The 24,075-nt window shown below is 35.6% G+C and overlaps 1 protein-coding gene and 1 long non-coding RNA gene across 6 annotated transcripts in view; one reads left to right on the top strand and one right to left on the bottom strand.

The window, feature by feature from the left end:
• The window catches only part of LOC124952805 (discoidin domain-containing receptor 2-like), a 93,886-nt gene that overhangs the window by 13,431 nt on the left and 56,380 nt on the right, over positions 1-24,075 (top strand). The window contains exons 2-3 of one of the 5 annotated variants that reach the window (XM_047503237.1): positions 15,069-15,125; positions 15,401-15,622. The exons of 1 other annotated variant lie outside the window; for it this stretch is intronic. The gene's annotated coding sequence lies outside the window, so the exon portion shown is untranslated. Of the gene's footprint in view, positions 1-1,157; positions 1,177-15,068; positions 15,126-15,203; positions 15,623-24,075 lie in introns of those variants that run through there. 3 more of the 5 variants (XM_047503238.1, XM_047503236.1, XM_047503239.1) reach the window with 3 other exon arrangements.
• LOC124952810 overlaps positions 816-24,075 on the bottom strand; it is an 89,555-nt gene continuing 66,295 nt past the window's right edge. Inside the window, exon 3 of the long non-coding RNA XR_007102008.1 lies at positions 816-1,285. This is a non-coding gene — a long non-coding RNA (uncharacterized LOC124952810). The remainder of the gene's footprint in view (positions 1,286-24,075) is intronic.

Here is a 24,075-nt window from a genome sequence, read left to right as displayed (position 1 = left end):
GCTTGAACTTGCTTTTCCGCGTCTGCTTATCGCTCTTATTAATATCATTCATCGAGCGTGAACAATAGTGCGAGCACAAGCCTAGCGAAGAAATTTTTTTTTTTCGATGAAACACACTTTCCTCAGCTTAGTACCTAGACTCGAACTCTGATTGCCATTATACATACATATACGTGTATGTAATACTTACTCTTCGAAATGATGATAAATGTAATGGCCGTTTATCATCACTCCGCTATAAATTATTCCGATACAAATTAATAACTTCGTGCTAGAGAGATTTACCGATATTTTTCTTCCGGGTTATATATTACTGATGGATAATGAATGAAGGAAGCTTTGATGATCGTCATTAGAAATTTTCTTAATTGTCACGAGTTATCAACTTTGGGAAAAACGAAAATGTTAAAAAAAAAATTGCAAATGATAATAAAATGATATAAAAAGAAAAAAGAAAAAAGCAAACATAAGAGAAAAGCAAGGCATATACATTTTTTAATGCTCCAAATGTCGGTACTCTAATTATTATCATTTTTTTTTTTTTTTTTTTTTTTATTAATTATACTAATAGTCAGAGTTATTATCATAAATATGTTTCTTGATAAAAGTCAGAGGTCATTAATAATATGTCGCAGTTGCATTACAGGGTACATATTACGCCTGTAGAAAAATTATTAAAGTCGAAAAAGAAATTCGTAATATAACGTTCTTCTTTATGCGATATTTGATCCAGCATTTTTTTCAATTATATTAAATTACTAAACATTCAAAATTTATTCTTAACATATTAGATATATTTTCGTATTTATTTAAAATATAATACATCATGAAAACATTTTACTTAGATATGAAACGAAAGTAATTAATTTATCTAGTTTTATTAATAATAAATCAAACGAGATCTACATTTATAATAATGTTTGTTATTAAACATTCTTTAACTTCGTTGATGTAATAATTGTTAAGCTCATATCTGTCTTACTTGTTAACTAACTTTAACCAAAAGTTACTAACTTATACTATCACGTAAGGTATGCCAATACGACGGTCGCATTCTGAAGTGTGCCTTAGGATGTACCAAAGCGATTCAAGAATTCGCAGGACGTGCTCCTCGCATGAGAAGATATTCAATGCATATGGATTTCTCGCATGGATTTCTATGTACATCTCTTCTTGGTAAGGCCAACGACTCTTTCTTCTCTCTTCTCCTATTTATCCCTTTTCATGCTCTCCGATTCTTTCCCTTCTTCTTCTTCTTCTTCTTTTTCCTCTTCTTCCAAGTATTCTAAAGCATAGAAAAGGAGTAAGAAAGGAGTAAGAAAGACAGAGAGAGAGAGAGAGAGAGAGAGAGAGAGATAAAGACGATAGTAGACAAGAAGAAAAGCGTCGGACCCCTCGTCGTTGTCGTCGTCGTCGTCGTCGTCGTCGTCGTCGTCGTCGTCGTCGTCGTCGTCGTCGTCGTTGTCGTCGTTGTCGTCCTCGTCGTCATCGTCTTCATCGTCGATCCAGGACAATATGGTCAGAAAGGAATTCTTAAGGAGCAGACGGGGAATAATAATACCGGGAAGAGTAGTGGAGACTTCGTTTAGACACACTTGCCTTAAACGAGATTCAACGAGGAGACCTCTCTCGTAGCCCATTGCAAGAGGATTGTTGATTGCTCTCTTCGTCTCTTTAATTTACCATGAATCGCTCGCGGCAACTGTAAGTGAGCTTGGATCGAAGAACGCAAGACTGAATGGACTCTGCGATCTACTTTCTTCTCTCTCTTTCTCTCTCACTCTCTTGTTCAATGATCTTATACGAGAATAGCGATCGTACTTTTCCTGGAAAATGATTGTCTATGGAAGTTTATTAAGTTAAATTACTTACATTTCAAAGATCACCATGACTTTATTACTTAATAAAAGAAGACAAATTGTACACAAAGGATAATATTTTTTATTTCAGATATATGATATATATATATATATATTTATTTTTTGATAAATATTATTTGTTAAAATTAGCAAATGAAGAAGAATGGATTACATTTGATAAATATTTGAAATTTTAAGCTCTATAGATATAAACATCGTCCGACCGTAATAACGAATTCGATGTTTCATTACGCTCGATCATTCTGCTCGTTCATTCATTAATAATCGCTCGCGGTGATCTGACACATCGAGACACAACGCCATTATACTATTCCATCGTTCGACGAATAATGATGAAACGAAACATCAATCGTCACGTTTTCTACGTATTCAATTTGACAAATTACTATGCTTCTTGTTTTCATTGCTCCAATCATTCTTCATATAAACGACAATAGACAGTACTAATTTTGTATTAACATTTTCCACGTTGTTACTTAAATCAATTTAACTATTATTAGAGCTCATTTCTTGGTTAACTGGTTACGATTATAAAAGGCATCAAATTTTGATGGGAAAAAACAAAAAAATTGGATGTGGAAGTGACCAATAAAGAATACGTTTCGGTGATACGATTCGTTGATATAAATTTCAAAGTTATTATAAATCATATGATGCAAACTAGTAAGACATAAAATCATGGAGTCCAATATGCTAACATATTTACGCTTAACAGGCTCGACGAGATCAAATAAATTCGAGGATTTTAACGTAGGAAACTCTTGTTGAGGACCGTAGTCGTGAAATTGGTTGTAAAGTCTAAAGCAAGACGTTAGGTATACTAGAGAAAGAAAAGGAGAAAGAGAAAGAGCGAGAGCGAGGAATAGAAAGAGAGGGACAGAAAGAGAGAGAGAGAGAGAGAGAGAGAGAGAATAGGGTAGGAGAGAGTAGAGAGTAAACGAATGGTCTGAAGAAACTATTCGGACGTCGACGGCATGACGAAGACGTCCAACAGTGCGCGCGAGAACGGTACCGTCGGTAGATGTCCATTTACATAACAAGATTATTTCATTTTCCCTGCGAATGGAGCCGTAACCCCTTATGTAAATGCGAGACACGTGAAAGGCGTACGATCGGAGCAGTTTCTATACGAGTACCCTCGCCATATTCCGTGAACAACGTGCACGCCCTTCCTTTATATTAATCCATAACGTGCAACTTATGCGCGAACAATCGGTGCATCGAAAAATCGTCGACATCGAAACGTCCTATTCTTTCCTCTTCTTTCTTTCTTCCTTTCTTCTTCTCTCTCCCTCTCCCTCTCGTTTTTTCTCCTTTCTTCTTTTTCTTTCTTTACCCACGAATCATAATCCATAACAATAGGATCATGGATGAGTTCTATTAATAACGGTACGTCGAACTTGATTCGAAAGTTTTCCAGTATAGTCAGTACCTACGTATATATTCTCAAAGCTCATAATAAACCGTAAATGCATTCATTTACATCTACAAATAAAAATCTAAAGGAGCAGAATTAAATTTTGGTTCTCTTCTTCGGGTCATTTAATAAACGTAAATAAGGAAGTGACTTCTCTCTCTCTCTCTCTCAAATTTCCATTTTTACGCGATCAATTTAATTTTGTTGAGGTCGTGTCTGTAGATGGCGACTCGATTGAAATTTAAATTTTCTTGCTTATTATTATAACCATTATGCAAGATCGTGATGTAGTATGTACGTAACAAGTGTGTTTTAAGTATTCTCCTTGTTCCTCGTAAAAAATCAATACCTAGCTCTTTGCTCTGTGAACTTGTATATGTATTTTCGTATATCTGTGTCGCTAATAATTAATATAATGGTAATCAGATGCTCACTAAACAATAGCTATCAGTCATAATAACTGTATCGCTAGAAATCTATATAGTTATAGAGAGGGAGAAGGAGAGAGAGAGAGAGAGAGAGAGAGAGCTAATTCCATGCTAGTAATTAGCCGTATAATTGAAGAAGCCATTAATCGAATAACAGGGCCAATTGCTAGATGTACCACTGAGTACTCAATTATGTGCATCCGTCCAACTATTAGCCACAAATTTATCCGTATAACAAATTGTCAACACCAAACAATGGACAACCAAAGGCAGTATAGTACAATTTCCTATTCCAGGATGCGTTTATGAGTTGTCTTTGATGTTATCCTACAATTGAAGTTCACTGTTAATACTAATAGATTTTATCATCAAAACGTGCATGCACAAGGATTAATATTATACAAATCGATTATGATTGTCTTCTGACGTATCGTTATCGAATTATATTAATATTTTTTAATGAAATGATTCGAAACTTACAGCCATTAATGTACGAAGTGAAGATATCATCGTCAACGAATCAAATAGAAAAACAAATAATCTTCAACGATATAGTGTATGCACGATTTAACTTGTGCTCCTCTAAAAATGATGTCATGACGAGTGTCGGAATTGATCGTTCGAGCGAAACGTTAAAAGTTGGTCAAAAGTGGGCCAACTGGCTGGAGAGGTTTTAAACGAAAAAGCGACGGAAAGGCAGAGAGAGAGAGAGAGAGAGAGAGAGAGAGAGAGAGAGAGAGAGAGAGAGAGCAGAGGTAATCGTTTATAAGCCTCCATTTTCATCCTCGTTCGTCAGAATTCATCACTGATAGGTACTAATACGCGAACCCTGTACATACTGCAACAAATTCATGTTATCATAGTATATAAAACATTCGCGAAACCAAGGAAATGAAAAAAGGATAAAAGGTATAAGGTGGTGGTATATCAGAGAAAAAATAAAGAAAGTAAGAGAAGAAGAAGAAGAAGAAGAAGAAGAAGAAGAAGAAAAAAAAGCACAAAAAAATAGTGTAAGGAAACTTCTAGTCAGGAAAGCATCGTATCCAAGTAGGCGCAGGGTACTTTGTTAAATTATTAATACAAGCCCACCATCGTAAAAGCATATGAGAACATAAATTCGCTCCTTCCATTCCTTATATGCTTATGTACATATTACATATACTTATATGTATATCGACCGGTGAGAACAAGTCGGACATTGAGCGTGACATAAATACTTAATGTAACCCGTACTCATGAAATATGAACCTGAACTAGGAGTAAGGAATGAGAAAGAAGAAAATAAGTTATACGAATTTATTTGTTTCTATTTTTTTTTTTTTTTTTTTTTTTTTTTTTTTTGTTAAATATAAAAGTATTGATAAGTCATATAATAAAAATGAATGGTGATCGTGTCTACTATTAACTTCGAGTTTTGAAAATCTAGACGGTATATTCTCTCTCCTTTTTACGAAAAGGAAGAAAAACGGATTGGCAGGGATTTATTGGCTGGCAGGTAGTAGGACGATGTGACGACATAACTCGATAAGGGTCTTTGCCACGAGGCAGAGGTGCAGGGATAGAAAAAAGCTTCTTCTTCTTTCTACTTCTTCCTCCTTCCGTTTTGAAGATTCTCGTCTCTCTTTTTCTGAAGAACCGTGGTCGTATCGTGGCGGATCGGATGATACGGATGAGTGCCGAGTACAACACAATACGTCTCATGGCAGATGTGCGTAGTACTCAATGGAATCGTACTACGTATTGCTCTCTCTCTCTCTCTCTCACTCTTTCTATCTGTCTGTCTGTCCGTCTGTCTCTTTCCTTTTCTTGTACTTCTCATCTTTTCACCATTCTTTTCATTCTTCCTCTTTCTCTCTTTTTTCCAGACTACCCCCTACACCCCATTCCCAAATGCCAATAACTCTTCTAGATTCATTTCCTCCTAATACTCAGTACCGTTTTATTCTTCTTCTTTTTTCGTTTCTCTCTATCTCGACATCAACACATTCACGCTTTGTTGTCATGTGTATAAGTAATATATATATATATATATATGTATGTGTGTATGTCATTCATTCAAAGCAGAGTATGACATAATACATACGAATATAAATACGAACATTATATTTATTTTTTTTTTTTGGTATCAAATTAACTATTCAATTAGTAGTCTATTTTTGATAGATTACGTATATAGAATTCATGATTGTAGTATAGTATAGTACTCTTCGTTTTCTCTCTCTCTCTCTCTCTCTCTCTCTCTTTCCCTTTTTCTATCTATCTATTTATCTATTTACCTTCTTATCTTTTCACCCTTTCTCGTATTTTTTTTTTAGCTGTTCTTTTTCCGTTTCAAGCTATCTCCCTTCGCATAGCCAGATGCCAATAACTCTTCCACATTCATTTCCTCCGATACTTGCCTCTTTTTCTACCCTTTCCTCTTCGATCTTCTCTTCATGTTCAACGTCCATACCCTATCACGCTTTTCACTCATGTTACTAACGAATCTGTGTACGTACGATTTAACAAACTCCATTTCTCGCTACCTTCGGACGGTGGCAACTTCAAAGACAAGCGGTCGGTACTCTCGTAGCTCGGCCAAATACTTTCTTTGATGAATCCATTTGGCAATTATCGTGAACGAGTTAAGCCTGCTCTTCGTACTCACTTTTTCTATCTCTTTCTCCTTTACCTTTTATGAAATTTCTGGCATGGAATCGTAGCAAATCAAAGGATCTAATCAAAGGATCTTTCACCTTTCGTAAAGTTTCGATCGAATCGAGGAACTATAGAACGTTCGATGTTTAATCTGGGATTGTCCGTGAATAAAAATCACTGTGACACTTCGTTCCTTTGTTCGGAATTCATTTGACATTTTTTTTCTTTCGTTTAAACACAATGGACACGATTAAATTCGCAATAATACGTTCGTGAAAAAAAAAAAAATATTTGAATCAGTTTATTTATTTGAAAAATTGCAGTGCTCATAAATATTTGATTAAAAAACAAAGCGATAAAGAGAAATTACCTCCAACAATTTCAACAAAAAATTCTCTCTCTCTCTCTCTCTTTCTCTCTCTCTCACTCTCTCTCTCTCTGAAAGAGAAATAAATAAAGAAATAAAGAAAGAAAGAAAGAAAGAAAGAAAATAGATGAAATGGAGAACAGCATTGAAACGACGTTCCCTTACTACTAAGGCTACCCTCCTATGTGTCCTCGCACTATTTCTCCGTTTGCTAGGCCGAATTATTACCAGCAATACGAGTGCATCAGAGTGATTCAGATATAATAGAAGCGACAATGGTGATTTCAAAGCGTACGAGACACTCGAAACCGAGTGCCGGACAAGTGTCCGTGTGCTCATATTGAGAACAAACCTTTTATCGAGGCATGTTCCAATTGGCAATACCGTCTGTCGTATCATTCGAAATGTATGAAAAAGTTTTCATTTTATCTTTTATAAGAATGTAAAATAAAATCTACACTTTTATATGTTTCTTTGTTTCTTTCAAGTTCGTTTTTATGGATTTTCATAAAGCGTAATAACGTTTTGATGTCATCCATGTAAGCATACATAAGTTGTGTGGTAAAAGAACAACAACGAAGCGAAACAAGAAGAACAAAAAAAAAAAAGAAAAGAGAAAAAAAAAAGGAAACAAAAAAGAAATAAAGTAGGAAGGAGAAAAAAAAATATCGCCAGAACTATCGTCCAACCAGATTTATATTTCTATAACCGTATCCGCACACGCATCCATTTTCACACGAACGCGTTATTCTTGCCATGGAATAATCTACGTTGGCTGCCAGTGAAGCGATGTATCTTCGAAATATTCTGTATATTAATCTTGCTTAACGATGCTATCATATTTCACACTCAACGTCGCGGATGTGCGCACCTGTAACCTCCCCTTCTACTTCCACTGGTCCATTCCGTTAAAGTAACGTTTTCGTATCGCTTAATTATGAATTACTGATCGCAACGTACTATGTGACCGTAAGCATTAATAGTTTAATCAAAAGTGATAAGATCTTGATATACAAATTCGAACCTACAAACGCTATTCCCCTTTTCAACGACACGTTCATGTACGATCGATCATCGAGTGAATTAAATCATTTCCCTCTTTTCCTCTCTAGGACATAAAAATGAATTCGAAGAAATCCACCTGTAGAACATGCCATCGCCATTCTTCTGCTGGTTCGATGTAAAACGAGAATAATTTAGCGTACGCTTCCTTGGCGAGATGAATAAAATTCTTTCAAAAAAAAAAAAAAAGAAAAAAAAAAGCAAAAAAAAAAGAAAAAAAAGAAAAAGAAAAAAAAAGAAAAGGAAAAAAAGAGAAAAAGAAAAAAGAGAAAAAAAAATTATAAAAAAGCAGTAGTGGAAATTCTAAACGGTCTACATAATATGCAGATGCATATGTTACATCGTATAATTATGCGAAACGATATGCGAGATATTTGTTTATTCATTCTTTAAAAAGAAATATTTTTCTATAACTGTGCATTATACGATCGATAATTTCGTGTCTGAGAATAAATTTAATTAATGGATTTAATTAACACTGCTTAATGAATTCTCTTAAATTTTTGTTATCAATAATTGGTTTAGCAGTATCGTCCTTGGTAATCTCGAAGGATCAGTTAAAAAAAAAAATTAATCACACAACAAGAACGATAGCTCTTTTTATCGAAGCCGTCGTCGTCGTCGTCGTCGTCGTCGTCGTCGTCGTCGGCGGCGACTGCTTTTCGTTCGATATTGACTAACGCGCGACGTTCCGCAAGCCGGAGAATGTTCCTTTATTTTTTGTTCTGTTTCGGCTACTCCTGTTTGCCCAAACTAGATATCTGCGGTACTTTTCCAGCCGTGCATCCTTTGTAACTCGCAATGACCGCTTTTTTCATCCCTTTTGTGCCCGGTAGTTTTCCATTGCCCGTATTTGCTTTCATTGTTTCTGCCGGACGCAGCAACGCCGGCTGCTGTTGCTGCTGCTGCTGCTCCCCTGCATTTTCATTCCTTTGATCTGACAGCATACGTACGTACCATCGTCCACGTGCTTCGATGTTAAAAAAAAAAAAAAGAAAAAAAAAAAAAGAAAAAGGAAAAAGAGAAAAAAAAACGAAAAGAAAAAAAGAAAAGAGCGTAGAATACGAACGCTTCCCTTTCTCTGTCTACTCGTCTTTGTCTCTGTGAAATCAACCCCCACATATTGCAGACTTTTTTATCCGGAGCTACGATATCGATTCCATTTAAGCTCTACTTCTTGTTTTATTATAATCCTTCAAATTCTGTTTTCTTATCTAGTCGTATTTAGTCCCATTGAAACCTTAAAAAGAATGTCTTTATTAAAAAAAAAAAACGATCTATTTTAAGTTATAAGCATGAATTACAATTTAATTTCTACAAACTCAACACTTTATTTTAGATTCTATATTTTTGTTTATTAGAGATGGAGAGATAGAGAGAGATAGAGAGAAAGAGAGAGAGAGAGAGAGAGAGAGAGAGAAAGAGATAGTATTACATTGAGAGTAAACTTTTATCACAGAAGTCACACATAATTTCACATCTCGTACATATATAATTTTTATCGAGACGCTTCGTTCTCGTAAGGCTGAAAATATAAGACCAACGTCGTATGTCAAAGCGACGTAAAATATGTGAGCGTATGGACGTGTGCATGTGTTTATATATATATATATATATATATATATATATATATATATATATATATATATATATATATATATATATATATATATAAAGTGCAGTCTAGTCCAAGAGACATACACATATCCCTCTCTCTAGTTCTCTGCAGCTACTTGTCGGTGGTATGACTGCACACCCTACGGTTGAACCACCCCTTCGCTAGGTGCACTTAACCGTAGAAGGGCTTGGGAACACACAGGACACCATCCACTTATGTCGTGGTTTCCCCATTGGCATCATACTAAACTAAGTGAACGAGAGAACGAGTATCGTCATTAAGCAATTCCGCTTGTAAGCGTGTTGAACGAACGAGGAAGGGACGTGCGATATCCGAGAAACTTCTCTCGCTCTCGCGTCTACGTATATGTACCGATCTCAAGTGCTTTTTGCTTTCAAAGAGAGGCGAAATATCACGCCATCGTCAGCGAGAATTTTCCTCAATCAGACTATGTAGGACGTTCTACCTTGTCGACAAAAAAAAGAAAAAGTAAGAAATTAATAAGATTCTAAGACGACATTATAAAGTGATTATTTTAGTAAAAACAGAGTCTCTAAATTATCTAATTTGTTCAATTGTAAGACATAACAGAAGAAATTACGTGATATACTTTGAAGTAATCTAATAGTTTCAAGGAATGTTATAAAAAGAAGCAATTAGGTCAGAACACGTTAACATTGACTTCTTCAATATCACGCTCAAAAGAGAATAGGTACTATCAAAGGCAGTAAATGCAATTATCGTTAGATCATAAAGGAACGGTCGATCTCCGAAAATCTGTACAAAACCAATTTCAGGCTAAACGACCCGAGAATTTTTCCTCCTGAGTTTCGAAACAATGCTATAATTACGCTGGGTAATTACATTCGCAATGGCGAGTCGACATCTCGGCAAGTTTTCCGCATGACTTCGTTTTCGCAATTTTCAAAAGGTTCTCTTTGGATTTGAAACGAGTAGACTCTTTCTCAGGTATAGTTTAGGTTTTGTGGATCACCGAGCTTGATTAAAGTTTAATGCGTCTTTACGACACTGTAAAAGGACGATTCTACTCTTTGGCAAGCCAAGAATCGCACTCGTACTTGACTACGGACTTCAACCACGATGATGGACTCTTAACGATGCTACGAATTTTTACGATGGCACCATCGATAGAATCCCCTACATAGGCGAACGATTCACGTGATCACCCAATCGTTTCGCTTGAGAGAGCTCGAGATAATCGAAAAGATTCGCCGTCGAATTTTTAGAGTGATTCACGCGAAATTATTCTCTCGGTATGTCGATCGATCGTTATTCGCTCGGGAATGTTCTATAATCTAAAAGGACCAAGGCAAACAATCTTTTTATAAAGTATAATAAATAAAAGTCCGTCTCTTTTTTTTTTTTTTTTTTTTTTTTTTTTTTTTTTTTTTTTTTTTTTTTTTTTTTTTTTTTTTTTTTTTTTACGAAAATATCAATCGAAGAAAATGTTAAACAATTCTAATTAGTAATAATTATATTAATAATGATAAATGTCATGACTATACCCATATCTATATCAACTCCCCTAATTTAAAAACAATTATCTTTGTCATATCAAAATAGGGACAACTTAGTGTCATTCCTCTGTCAAACCGTAAATTCAGCTATATCAAATTTATTTCCATTCCCTTCAATGATCCATGTCGGTGTTGATTATGTCCCTCTAAGGATTACGCATCCCCGTAGGCGAGAGGGACTCAAAATTAGTATACCTTGTTACGCGGTTACGTAGCCTGTTCGTTAAGCAATTTCTCATATAACCGCGAGATGCGCAGTTAGATGGGCGGATATTCAATATCGGTGAGCATTTCCGTAAAGCAGAAGAGTGAGGTAGGGGTGAAGATACAAGTGTATCTAGTTGTGTTAGAGCTGCATTCATCTGTTTATATATATATATATATATATATATATATATATATATATATAAACTGTTTATATATATATATATACATACATGTGTTACACATATGTGTGTGTGTGTGTATATATACACGTATATACATAAGTTTGTGTACACCAAGCCTCATAGCCCGTTACACGTCAAAGACGAGGAATTAGTAATCAAATACGTGCTCCGCTATATACAATTACGTTGAACACGCTAAGAAGAAACTTAATCAAGACTATATATCGGAGGCCATGCTGGAATGCAGTATATAAAAAATTGGAAAAACGATGCTCTCACCGTTCCCGCGTATTCTGATGCAAAAATCCCTTCGGGGAAGTATCGATCCCCGACGTTATTTATCCCGTTTTAATTTTTTATTTCTCTCCTTTCTCTCTTCCTCTCTCTCTCTCTCTCTCTCTCTCTCTCTCTCTCTCTTTTTCTTTCTTTTTTCTTTATTTTAACGAGATGCGATTCGTTTCAAAGATATTGCGCCGATCGATCGATTACTTGCAAGAAACAAGTACATTGCTTGAAGCATTGAACGAGTTGTGTGCTTGTTTTATTTTATTTTATTAGTTTATTTCTTTAGTTTATTGATATCTTGTTGATTATCTATCAGTATACATGAAAACTGATATGAACAGTTTTCTATATAATATTAAATCAAATTTTAACATTATTTTATTTCACTAAGCGATTTGTACATTTTTTTTTTTTTTTAAATTATGAAACGACAATTCGAATAAAATTCGTGTAATATATCTATTGAAAAGTTAGCAACGTATTTTATGAAAGTTAACAGAAGCTGCCCTTTTCTTTGGATTCATCTTTTTTACTCTTTCACCAATCGAATGTCCCCGAGGATGAATATTATCGAAGCGTATTTGAGAGAAACGCCTGAAAAGTTTCTTCCTCACGCCATCGTTAAATATGTTTCCGGAGGGTCGGCGGTCTTAATAATACCAAGCGTCTCGAGAGTCACGACAAAGCAAGAACCACCCCATCGGGGAGGCCACGAGCACTTTGACACCGATGTGTAGACTATCTCGTATTCTCTCTCTCTTTCTCTCTTTCTTTCTTTTTTTTTTTTCGAGCTCTCTGCAATTCTATCCAATGTTCATACCTTCTTCCATCCACTTCCGTCGCTTTGCCTCTTCCGGTCCGTTTCACTGGACCCTTCTCTCTCTCTCTCTCTCTCTCTCCCTCTCTCTGTCTGTGTCATTCTTCTTCTCTCTTTTTTCATCTTTGTTCTTCTGTTTCTTTTACTTTTTTTTTTCCTTTTTCCTTCGACTGCTCCTTTACCCATGCCACCATAACTACGAAACTCTAACGAGGAAGAGCTTTACGGCAGTAGACGAGTAGTAATTAGGAGACTCGTGTTCGTTGAAGGAAACAATCGGCCAGAATCAACAGTGGCAATGTAACAGCTAATTGTAAATCGTACCAACCAATCCCCTTGCTTTCCTATACTCGTCATTGAAAAAGGAACCACTCGGACGTGATAATCGTTTCGCTCTTTTCAACTTTCCTTTGAATCCTTTCCTGATTTACTTTGATACCTTTTCGTTTTTTTCCTTTTTCCTTTTCTTTCTCTTCTTTTGTTATCTTATTTTTAATGTGATTCTAAGGATTATTAAATCAGAAACAATTTGTCACGACTTTGAATTGGATCGCTTTAATATAATCATTCAAAATCATAGATCGTTGACATAGTGTGTCTCGTCCACCTTCGTTGAAAAAAGCGTATTTGCTAATTAGCCGTTGCGTTTGTCTTTCCTCATTAAGCCGAAGCCGAGAGTGATAAAATAAAAAATGCTAATCGAGTTTGAATTAAGCTTGTAGCTCTAAGAGCTCATTTTTCGAAGCTCTCAAAACATTCCCTTTTGTTTTCATTGAGAAAATGATGTAATAACGCAAGAGTTTAAAAATCCCATACTCATGGATGATCAAAAGGTACACATTATATATTTATGAGGTTATTGTTTTATAAAAGCATTAATGAAATTATCGTTTAAACGTAAACAAATCTCTATGATTTTTGCAATGTTTATAAACCAAATAATATGAATTCGGTCATACGATAGATGCAATTTTAGTATTATACACGATTTAAGTTTTAAAGGGGATAATTCCATTTGATTTTAAACAAATTTCATATTTTGAGTAGAAAAAGCGAAAGCGTTCCAATTTCCAACGATAGCTTTTATAGATTGAATACATGCGTATATGTGTATATAATTATTATTTAGACACGTCCCTTATCCAAGACAGAAAGACAAACAGATATATCCACGTCTTAGTAAGATGTGCATCATTAAAGATATTTTTGAGTATCTTCAGCTAAAATATCTGAAGATACTCGAAGATATTCAAAGGAACCCATCGATTTTCGAGTGTGTCGGATGATACACCAGATAAAATTCTAATACTCAAGATGCTACTAAGAGCAGAACCGACTCGATCCGTCTCGATCCATTCCGATCCGTTCCGATCCAAATCGATCCAACTCGACTCGAACCAATTCGTCCCCTGATCTGACCGGACCCAATTCGAACCAATTCGGCCCTATCAGAGTCTAACTAACAGTAACCGATCCAAAACAATCCTGTCCCATTTTATCGATCAAATCCTTTTTGGTTTCATTTGATCCTATTCGGTCCTATCCGATCCTCTTCGATCCTATTCCATGTCATTTGATATTAGTCAGTCCTATTCAATTCCTTTTTGATTCCATTCGATCTTATTTGATCCTATTCGATTCTATTTCATCTTACTTGGCCCTAACTGGTTCTATTTTATCCTATTTGATCCTGTTATTTTCTATTTGATCTTATTAAATCTTGTTCGATCTGTTTGATTCTATTCGGTCCTATTCGATCTCGCTCGATCTTATTTAATATTATTTGATCTTATTCGATCCTGTTCCATTTTATTTTATCATATTTCATTCTATTTGATTCTATTCTGTTGTTTTCGATCCTATCCGAAAGGATATTCAGTCCTTTTCGATCCTAAGCACACCTATTCGATCCTATTCGATCCAATCCGATCCTGTCCTGTACTGTTCTCTCTTCTTGTATTATGATTTATTCTGAAAAAAAAAATATATGATGTTAAACAGCTATATAAATATATAATTATTTATTATTTTTTCTCATTTAAATATCCTAAATAGTAATTGAGAAAAAATATTTTGATAGTAATAAAATTCATATCATTCGTGTCGATATTAAGCAAAAATATAGAGATCTATAAATACACATAATGATGCTTCAGGCTGAAAACATTGTTTAACAAACAATAACAATAAAATTTGACACAGGATTTACTTATCAATCCTTACACATTGCTAGTAATCTTACTTCGATAAGAATTTGGTATTGTATATGTAATTGATATGCTTAAATATGCAACGATGATTGTATCTTCTAACATAAATTTCTAATAAAAGCAGGTAATTCTTTTGATCGATAAATTAAGCAGCAATATGCTTACGAATATCGCCGCTGAACCATGAAACAAAATTAATTCTACCATATTCGAGCAATACTGGATACATAATCGTGAGATAATGCATATTGTGGTACAGGGGAGTAGAAAGATAAGTAGGATGGTGTAAATTCTATCCGATCAAATTTTGATATTCAATAAAGCTTAACATCGTTCACTTTATAGAAAAACTATTATAAAGTTAATCTCATTTTTAAACATTTCACAGAGTATTATTTGTTTCTTATTTTCTTTTCGCAGACCGAGTGACTTCTTTTTGGTATCAAGTGTAACGGATGTAGTGCAGAAAATGTTACAGTAAGTATTACAGAGTACTAATAATATTATTCATATATCGTTATTGTTATAATTCTTTAGGAAAAAAAAAACAAAAAAAAAAAAAAAAAAAAAATCCGGTAAATAACATTTCAATTATTAAACAAGATCTCAATGTAATTTTTACTTTTCGTAATTACCCTTTATATACTATAAACCATATTTTGTCAAAGCTGTAAATATATACCTATTTGCCTTGCACGCACATGCTAAAAAAACTTTTTTAATATACCACACATTTAATGATATATTATTAGGGGATATTCTTTGAGGCATACATCACAGGTCGTAGAATTTCCACAACGGCACGGCAATACAGCCTTTTGCCTGAAGCCGCCGACTTTACAAACCTCTTTTAATGCCGCTCCGTAGCACATTATTCAGCTGGCGATGTAAAGTAGAGGAACACGTGTAAAGGCCGGCCTTTAAAACGCCTAACCGAGACCTGCCAACCTTCTTTCGCCTGCGTATACGCGCAGGTAAGTACCAGCGGGTTAGCAGCAACAAGTATACGTGTATATATCGCATATATCACGAGTTTAAGTACCGAGCATGGCACTTTCGACCTTGAGAACTTGAACCACCCAGTCGTGATTTCTGTATATCTGCCAAAGGAGAAATTTTGATGATCTGTGGTTTTCTCGGTAGGCTTTCTATGGAGTAAGGATTTATTACATTGCTTTATTATATTTTCTTAAAAAAAAAAAAAAAAAAAAAAAAAAAGAAGAAGAATCAATTAATCTATTTAAGCTTTTCGTTGTCTCATTAGGGAAGCAATTTTTAATATTAAAATAACTTTTTATAAATCGATCATTTGATTTTTTTGCATTGTAATTAATAATCGAGGCCTAAAAGAAACGAGGCGTATCGAATCACATCATTTTTTAATATTAAAAATTAATTTCCCATGTATTTTAACAAAAGCCAATTTATTCAGTCCGTATCAATGTCGATGTGAAATTTTCAGTTCGATATTCATTTGGTAAATATACCTCGTCATATTATCTTATGAATAAACGAAAAAATACATTATTATTACTACTCCTCCATTGTAAATAACATTATTTGAAATGGGAACAAACATATGGATTCATTGCATAAACATTCCATTTTTAAAGCTTGCACCTTATTCCGTTGATATTCAAAATAAATATTACTTATTTACGTTTCATATGTAAATACATTAAAAATGAATGCCAAAATACAAAGAGAAAATTTGATATATATGTATATACCAAATAAAGCCATTGCTTTTTATAGGAACACGATATTAATATATTTTAATGGGAAGTCATTGCATATGTAACTGTAATAACGAAATTCAACGAGAAGTATCATATCGAGCTGCTAAATGTTAGCAAAAATATGGTAATTTTCGTATTTCGGTTCGATCGTTTAAATTTCTATGAAAAAAGTTGATTTGACCTCGTTAACCGAATCGACACTTTGGAATTTTCTTTAATCCTTTTACATGTTCGTGCGTTTTCCAGAAAACGTTAAAAGAGAAAAAGAAAGAGAGAAAGAGAGAGAGAGAGAGAGAGAGAGAGAGAGAGAGAGAAAACGAAACATTCGAAGCGAGCGTTTCAACGAGACGAGAGAAAGTACAACGAGTTTCGGAGAATATTCTATTTAAATGCCTTTGACGGGAAAGCGAAGAGACGAGAGAAGACGAGACGAAGCGTTTTGCTCCTTTTCGATTCAGCCCACGATATGTTCGCTGATTTAACGACGTCCGTGGGAGCCATTGTGCGTGCTCGCTTCTTCTTCTTCTGCTTCGTCCTTAAATCCCCGATCGTTATTCATCGTGTATTCGAAAGAAAAAGAAAGGGTAAGAAAGAGAAAGATAGAGATAGAGAGAGAGAGAAAGAGAGAGAGAGAGAGAGAGAGAGAGAGAGAGAAAGTCTTTTTAAATCCGAGAATAAAGACGATAAGATGAAAGAAGGTTTATGTATTTTTAATAAACATCCATTGTCGCTTGTTTAATAAATTCTTGACTATATTGCGAGTTCGGTGTGTTAAACGAACGTGTACAACGACGAGTTCGATGTTCAAATAGGTTGACATTGTTCCTTTGTGAATATATATTTATATATATATATATAATACATTTTCAAAGTTCAATGGAGAAAATATTAAGATACCTCTAAAAAGTGTTTGTAGTTAATAAGCGATGACCACACTAACAATAAATATAAGAGTACTTTCTGCCACGAGACATGGTTTACTAATAAATGTAAAGTTAAAAAAGATAGGAGGAAGTAAAAAAGAAGAGAGATAAAAGAAGAATATGAATAAATGAATCGTTAGTTTCGTAAGGCAGATGATAGATGTTCAAAGGGTGTAAAAGAAACGACAAAGAGAGAGAGAGAGAGAGAGAGAGAGAGAGAGAGAGAGAGAGAGAGAGAGAGTAGATAGAAGTGTGCGTGTGAGAGAAGGAGAGAGAAAGATATGGAGCAATAGGCGAATAAAAGCTACGTCGAGCAGATGGCTGGTATGGCCATTAGCTAATGGATCCCTAACACCAGTCCGCAAGAGTCATCCGCCACGAGGTACAAACTGGGAGATAGTTACATCCACGAAACACTGTTCCTACACCCTTTCACTACCTTCTAGAAGTGGGGGAGGGGTTTTGGGAGATCGGAAGAGGGTTGAGAGCTGTTTGGTCTGCATAAAGCCAGCAAAATCACGCGGATAGCAATCGCGCTAAATCACAAACCGACTATGCCACGCTTTTCCGTCCGCAGCATCCGAGCTTGCTTCACTTTCTGTTTTCCTCTCTCTCTCTCTCTCTCTCTCTCTCTCTCTCTCTCTCTCTCTCTCTCTCTCTCTCTCTCTCTCTCTCTATCTATCTCTCTCTGTCTCTCTCTTTTTCTTTTTATAGCTCGTATGTTTACTGTACGCTCGTTTTCACATTGCTCTTTTTCGATCGAGCACAGGTGTGCACCGTACGTTCGATTTCAGATGATTTCCAATCACTTAACGTGAGTCTTTCATACAACAGAAAGAGAAAATCCGAGAAAGAAAAAGATAGCTACTTAAGTGAGAGAAACCAATTCTCACGTGTGCTTTGGTAAAACGAAAGTTTGTTTTTCTCTCGACGTGAAAAATATCGGCGTTTGAGAACTTAAAGAGCATATATGATTCCAATGAATCATAAATCGATTGAATAAATAAAAATTTATTTATATTTGATTTTCTATACTTTTCTAATAACTTTCTAGTTTCTTTTTTCTTCCTTTGTACATTTATTTAATTATGATAATATTAGAAAAAAAAAATTACTAACGAATTACTACGAATACCCATAGTATTGTTAAATTAGTATCAGTAGTAATACGTTATGGTTGTTACTAGTGTTTACTATTAGTACTTACCAGTTAGTACCAATATTATACACACGACGAAGTTACCGGAACACGAAGCAAACCGTAGATTCGATCGAATCTACCGGATTACTGAGATAATACATTTTTGCAATCGCTTATCGCGTTTGTAATTAATGGTGGTAGAAAATAATTAGTTTAATCCCCGCTTTACCCTAAGCACGCTTCCGCAATAGTTAAGAACTTAATACCCAAACGCAAAATACTAATTGTATAAAGCAAATTTATGTACTCCTGTATCGGATATAGATATTAACGTGTACCAAATTACGTGTTTTACCGAAGGTACATTAAAAGAGATTACCAGAGTGCTTATACTAACGAAAATAAATTTTCCTTTAACTAGCGATAACGACTCTAATTTGTGTATTCGTTATTTCCATCGTAAATTTGAAAATTTTCTTTATTAATAGGCCAAATACATGGGAATAAGCATAAATTTTGAATGATAATTAAGATACTTTGATATCTCTTTCTTAAATACACTCGTTAACTGTTTTTAACAATAAATTTTGAAACTCGTTAAAATTTAATGAATCGCACAATAATTTGCTGTAAAGTTTACGGTTTATTGTGAGGAAGAAAAGAAGATAAAAGGAAGTAAGTTGCAAAGAAAAAAAAAAGTATCTAACTGGACTGGTACAACAATGGTGACACACGTGCGTCTGGATTGTGTATATGTATGCACGAGACCGGAAGAGGGTGCTCAGTAATTCCGATGTACCCCCAATTACCTAAAATAACTCGATGCAAATCTCTCTTTCTCTCTCCCTCTTTCTTTCCCATACTCTATTTCTCTCTGTCTCTCTGTCCCCCTCTCTCTCTCTCTCTCTCTCTCTCTCTCTCTCTCTCTTTCTCTCTTGATTCTTCTCTCTATAATTAGCGCAGCAATCGGGTCGTGTAGTCGTCGATGCGTGACTTCGGTATCACTTTCCAATTTGTGCCGCTATAAACGGTGAGTAACGAGAGTCGTCGTTACGATCATCGACCAGGCGGAGAACATCGAGACGTGACGAGTGAACACGTTAATTGAACCTTTCGAATACGACTTTGTAATCGCACCACGATTCTGCCTATTATTATCAAGCATTTGACATGTCGTAAAAAACAAATGAATTTTGGCAATATAAATGATAATTAACTTAGATGATATATAAAAAGAATTAGTATTAATGGAAGAAAAAAATATTGACAAAACGTAAGCTCTCCGATGAGATAAGCTTTAACGATAATCCGAACATCTTATAGTTCTGTAAGAAAATAAGGTACTAAGAAATAACGCGTTACTCAATCCCTATGACAGAATCTTTTGGACGAAAACATTGGAGACATTAGGAAGAAGTCGTGTCGCAGGAAATCGCACGAGCAAGAGAAGCGAAGTTGAAAATCCTATGATGGACCGGTCTTAAGCGTGGAAAGGCGACTTGTTACTGCGCGGTTAGGAAAAGCCGTCGTCTGAACTTTAGTAAGGAAGTAAGGAAGGAAGGAAGTAAGGAAGGAAGGAAGGAAGGAAGGAAGGAAGGAAGGAAGACAAGGTAGAAAGAGGAGGAAGTTACTAGGAAAAGGAGTACGGGTAGGGTGGTAGATTGAAAGGAGGTAGACGGAAGCGGTTGTTGTTTCGGAACGATACTGTAGAAGGCTCGTCTACTCGAGGAAGCGTCTTAACATTTGGAAGCGTCACTAAATATTCATCGCGTCGAAAATGTAAGCACGGAATATCCGCCTTTCACGCCAGTCAAAATACAACGTAACCCTTAAGCCGTAGGAATCCCTTGCGTTTCGAGCGTCTTGAAATTAAATCGCCAGGGAGAAGCTCTCGAGCAACATCCCGACGGGCCTCATTTTCCGTGGTCGGCGTATCCCTCTTAGTCTAACCGTTTGATTCCAAGAAAGAAAATTCATCCTCGTCCCTCTGCAAGCTTTTCAAGAGAACGTTGGTACGTTGAAGAAAGTTTCATGATGAAAAGTTGATGAAAAGTACGAGTGATAAGCTAGCGAAAGGGAAAGATCTTTAATTGCATTTTTATTGTACGCCCTTTCTTCGTAACTCTCTCGATAAGTTCATATAAATAAGAACGAAGATGATGAATCGAATGAAATTTGGTAGACATAGAGATTATCATGAAATTCTCGACCATGAAGTTTTCAAGATACTCAAGGCGCATAACTATCGAAGCTCAATTCTGAATAAATTAGTACGCGATTCCTCGGCACAATTGCCAGATTCTATCCTATTGTTTCCATTTGGGTTAAGATATGCGTGCACCATCTAGTCGGTACGTACCTTCGAACGCTATTATATTCGAACGTCCGCCAAACAAGACTTAGTCTCCTGCAGTACCTGCCTAACCCAACTCGATAACCGATGTCTGAACACTTATAGTCGGAATGGAAGCAGGAAGAGCTTGACTATAGATCCGAGTAATAAGTAATAACTCGAGTTTCCTCTTTAATACTCCCATCTAGTTTCCCCTGTTAGGCCCTACGACCTTTTTCACTTCCCTTTGTCTTCATTGTCCTTCTGCATTCGAGGCTAGGCGTGCTCCAGACGCTTTCATTTATATGCTCCCTTACATTTGTTTAAATTGAACAAGAAAACTAGTGATTGCAAAAATTCTCTTTCTTTTTCCTTCATCGATATAGAAAGCAAAGAGAGAGAGAGAGAGAGAGAGAGAGAGAGAGAGAGAGAGAGAGAGGGAGATTCTCAACGCGACTTCTTGTCGCTGACTTCTTTCTCTTCTCTCTCCGTCGTTTGCATCTAACTGAGGCTTGGAAGGATAAATAAGAATGGGCCCACATCCTTCTTGCTCGGTATAACGTTCATTTTACCGAGGAATTCCAAGAATGGTGTTGAAAGAGACAGATGCTGGAAGATAGGAAGAGGATGGAAATAGGTAAATAGATGGAAAGAGAAAAGGAGAAGAAGAAAGAGAGAGAGAGAGAGAGAGAGAGAGAATGTGGCGGTTCAAGACAGGGACATTGTTCAAATTGCGGAGAGTGGAGACATCGATCACCATGCTACTGCCGCAGCTGAGCCCTCGAGGACAGACACGAGCGACCTAGCCATCCCTTTTCAACCACCTCCTCTTACATCACTTCGCCCTCCACCATAGAGAGCCAACACCTACGAATCCTCCTACGCTCTGCCTCAACATTGACTGAAATCCATACCACGTGGTAGTCCTTTCAAACGTCAACCCCTAAGCTGACTCCTCTTTCTCTTTCTCTTTCTCTCTCTCTCTCTCTCTCTCTCTCTCTCTCTCTCTCTTCGTTCTTTGCATCGTTTACAAAGTCGATATGTCCAGTATACTGTCGATAACCCTTAGGAAAGATCGAATAACTGAGACGAGGGTAAATTTTTTGACACTTTTTTGTTGAAATCATTTTAACTGTTTTCTATTAATTGTTTTAAATGAAAGAATTGCAATATGTCTATATCTATCCAATATTCATCCCCATGTATTTCATGAAATCCTGAAACTTCAGTATTCAACTGAATTCAACTAGTTTGGATGATTCACTATAGCAAATCTGGTCCAACAGAGAACCGTCTGGAACTAAACAGGACATTGAGTTTAAGTCGGCTTTAACGCAAAAGGATTAAAAGTTCATCCTGACGATATCAAAAGACCGAAGCCAGTTGACATTTGGCTCGTGATCAAATATCTGCATTCGTGTTAGCGGTTTTCGACTGTTTTTGAGAAGAAAAACTCACGAGTGCCCGACGGTTGGTCGTCGAAGTGGATCGAAAAGGGTAGAGAATCAACCGACCCCATCGCTACGGCCAATAAAGCCGAAAATTTTTATTCGCCAACATCGGCGCGGATAATTTCTTGGCTCTCTGCCACCGACCTCTCCACGTCGCCCATCGTTTTCTGCCTTTTCATTTATTCTATGTGCACCATAGCGTGAACTTCGCGATATTTATTAGGCACGATTGAGCGCTCGAGTGTTTTATAGATTCCCTATTGCGGAAAATCAAAATAGAGCTCATAGAAATGATAAAGTATTTTTTTTCTTTTTTTTTTTTTTTTTTTTTAATAAAAAAGAATGTATCTAGAAGTTCGTAGAATCCTTAAACTTCTAGATACATGTTTGTTCTTCACAACGAAGTGACAGGAAACACATCAACTGTAATGTACTTCGCTTTGATTTCGAAATGACTTTAGTTTCGATCATTAATCGAATCTAATTTCTCATATTTGATGATTTGTATATGATGAAGTCGAATCATGTAAAAAAAAAAAAAAAAAAAAAAGAAAAAAAAAAAAGTAAAAAGAAGTTAAAGTAACTTGATAAGAAAGTAATTTCCAAAGGTGGTAAGATTTTAATAAATCGTATTGCCGTCGAGCATTCACGGAAGTATCCATAAGATATACACAGAAATGGTGTATTCATTATGAATCCCTCCAGTCTCACAAGAGTTTATAATTTGGTGGGTGTACAATTCGCCCCAATTTTCTTTCTCACTCCATTTCTCGTGTTCGAAAATGACATTCAAGAAAAGACAGTCGAATTTACGAAGTGTTGGTGGAAGATGACAGTGATAGGTCGAAAAGAAAGGGACAGAGAGAGAAAGAGAAAGAGAGAGAGAGAAAGAGAGAGAGAAAGAGAAAATTAAAGAGAAAGAGGGTCGAGAAGTAAATGGAGGAGAAAGATGAAGGAGGACATAAAATCAGATTTTCGAAGTTTCCCTTAATGTATACGATTTCCACAGGCGAATTATGCCACCACGATCCAAGAAGGAAGGAGAGTAGTATGAGCGAGGCTAGGAAGTAGGGAATGAGGTGGATGGAAGAGGAGAAGGGATAAAGTAGAGGCAACCGTGTGCCCTGGAGGCCGACCACATAACTTTGAGATTAATTAAATTTAAGCGCTGTTAAAAGGATTAATTAGTAGCAGCTACCGCGATGGCACGAAGGACACCGAATCGCGGGACAGAATTATGCACCGCGAGATGAAACTTTCCGTTCTCTACAATTTAAGATTCGCTCGTGTTCTCGTCTAAGTTGCAACTCTATGTTTTCGTATCCAATGTCTTCTCATTTTTTTATTATGAGCGTGGTATTGTTTTCATAATTATTTTGACCTCCCATTGTGATCTTTTTTTTTTTGTTTTAAGATTTAAGTATTAATTATATAAAATTTGTATTAATATTGATTGATGTTAGGATAGATCACAATTTTTAGCGATTGTCAAAAACATGAAAATACATTTTATTGAATTGCATTTTATTTGCATTATCGATATATATATATATATATATATATACACATATAAGAACACTATTTATATAAAAACATATTTGATTTAAATAATTCTGTTTCATAATATCCATCCGTATTCTTCGGATTAATAATACCAACGGTTATATAATAAACCCGCAATTATTATTATTATTATTTATATTATCATCCTTGGCATCGTCATTATATCATTTTATATCGTTAGTACGAGTCGCTTAGCAAATCTACCTCCGTAAAAAAGAAAAATGGAAAATATATTATATAAATTACTTGAAGCGTATGGAAGGAATGATTCAGAATAA

The sequence above is a fragment of the Vespa velutina genome, chromosome 11 (genome assembly GCF_912470025.1).
Source record: "Vespa velutina chromosome 11, iVesVel2.1, whole genome shotgun sequence".
Lineage (NCBI taxonomy): Eukaryota > Metazoa > Arthropoda > Insecta > Hymenoptera > Vespidae > Vespa > Vespa velutina.
Note: the sequence above shows the minus strand (reverse complement) of the source record. Positions and strands in the feature narration are given on the sequence as shown.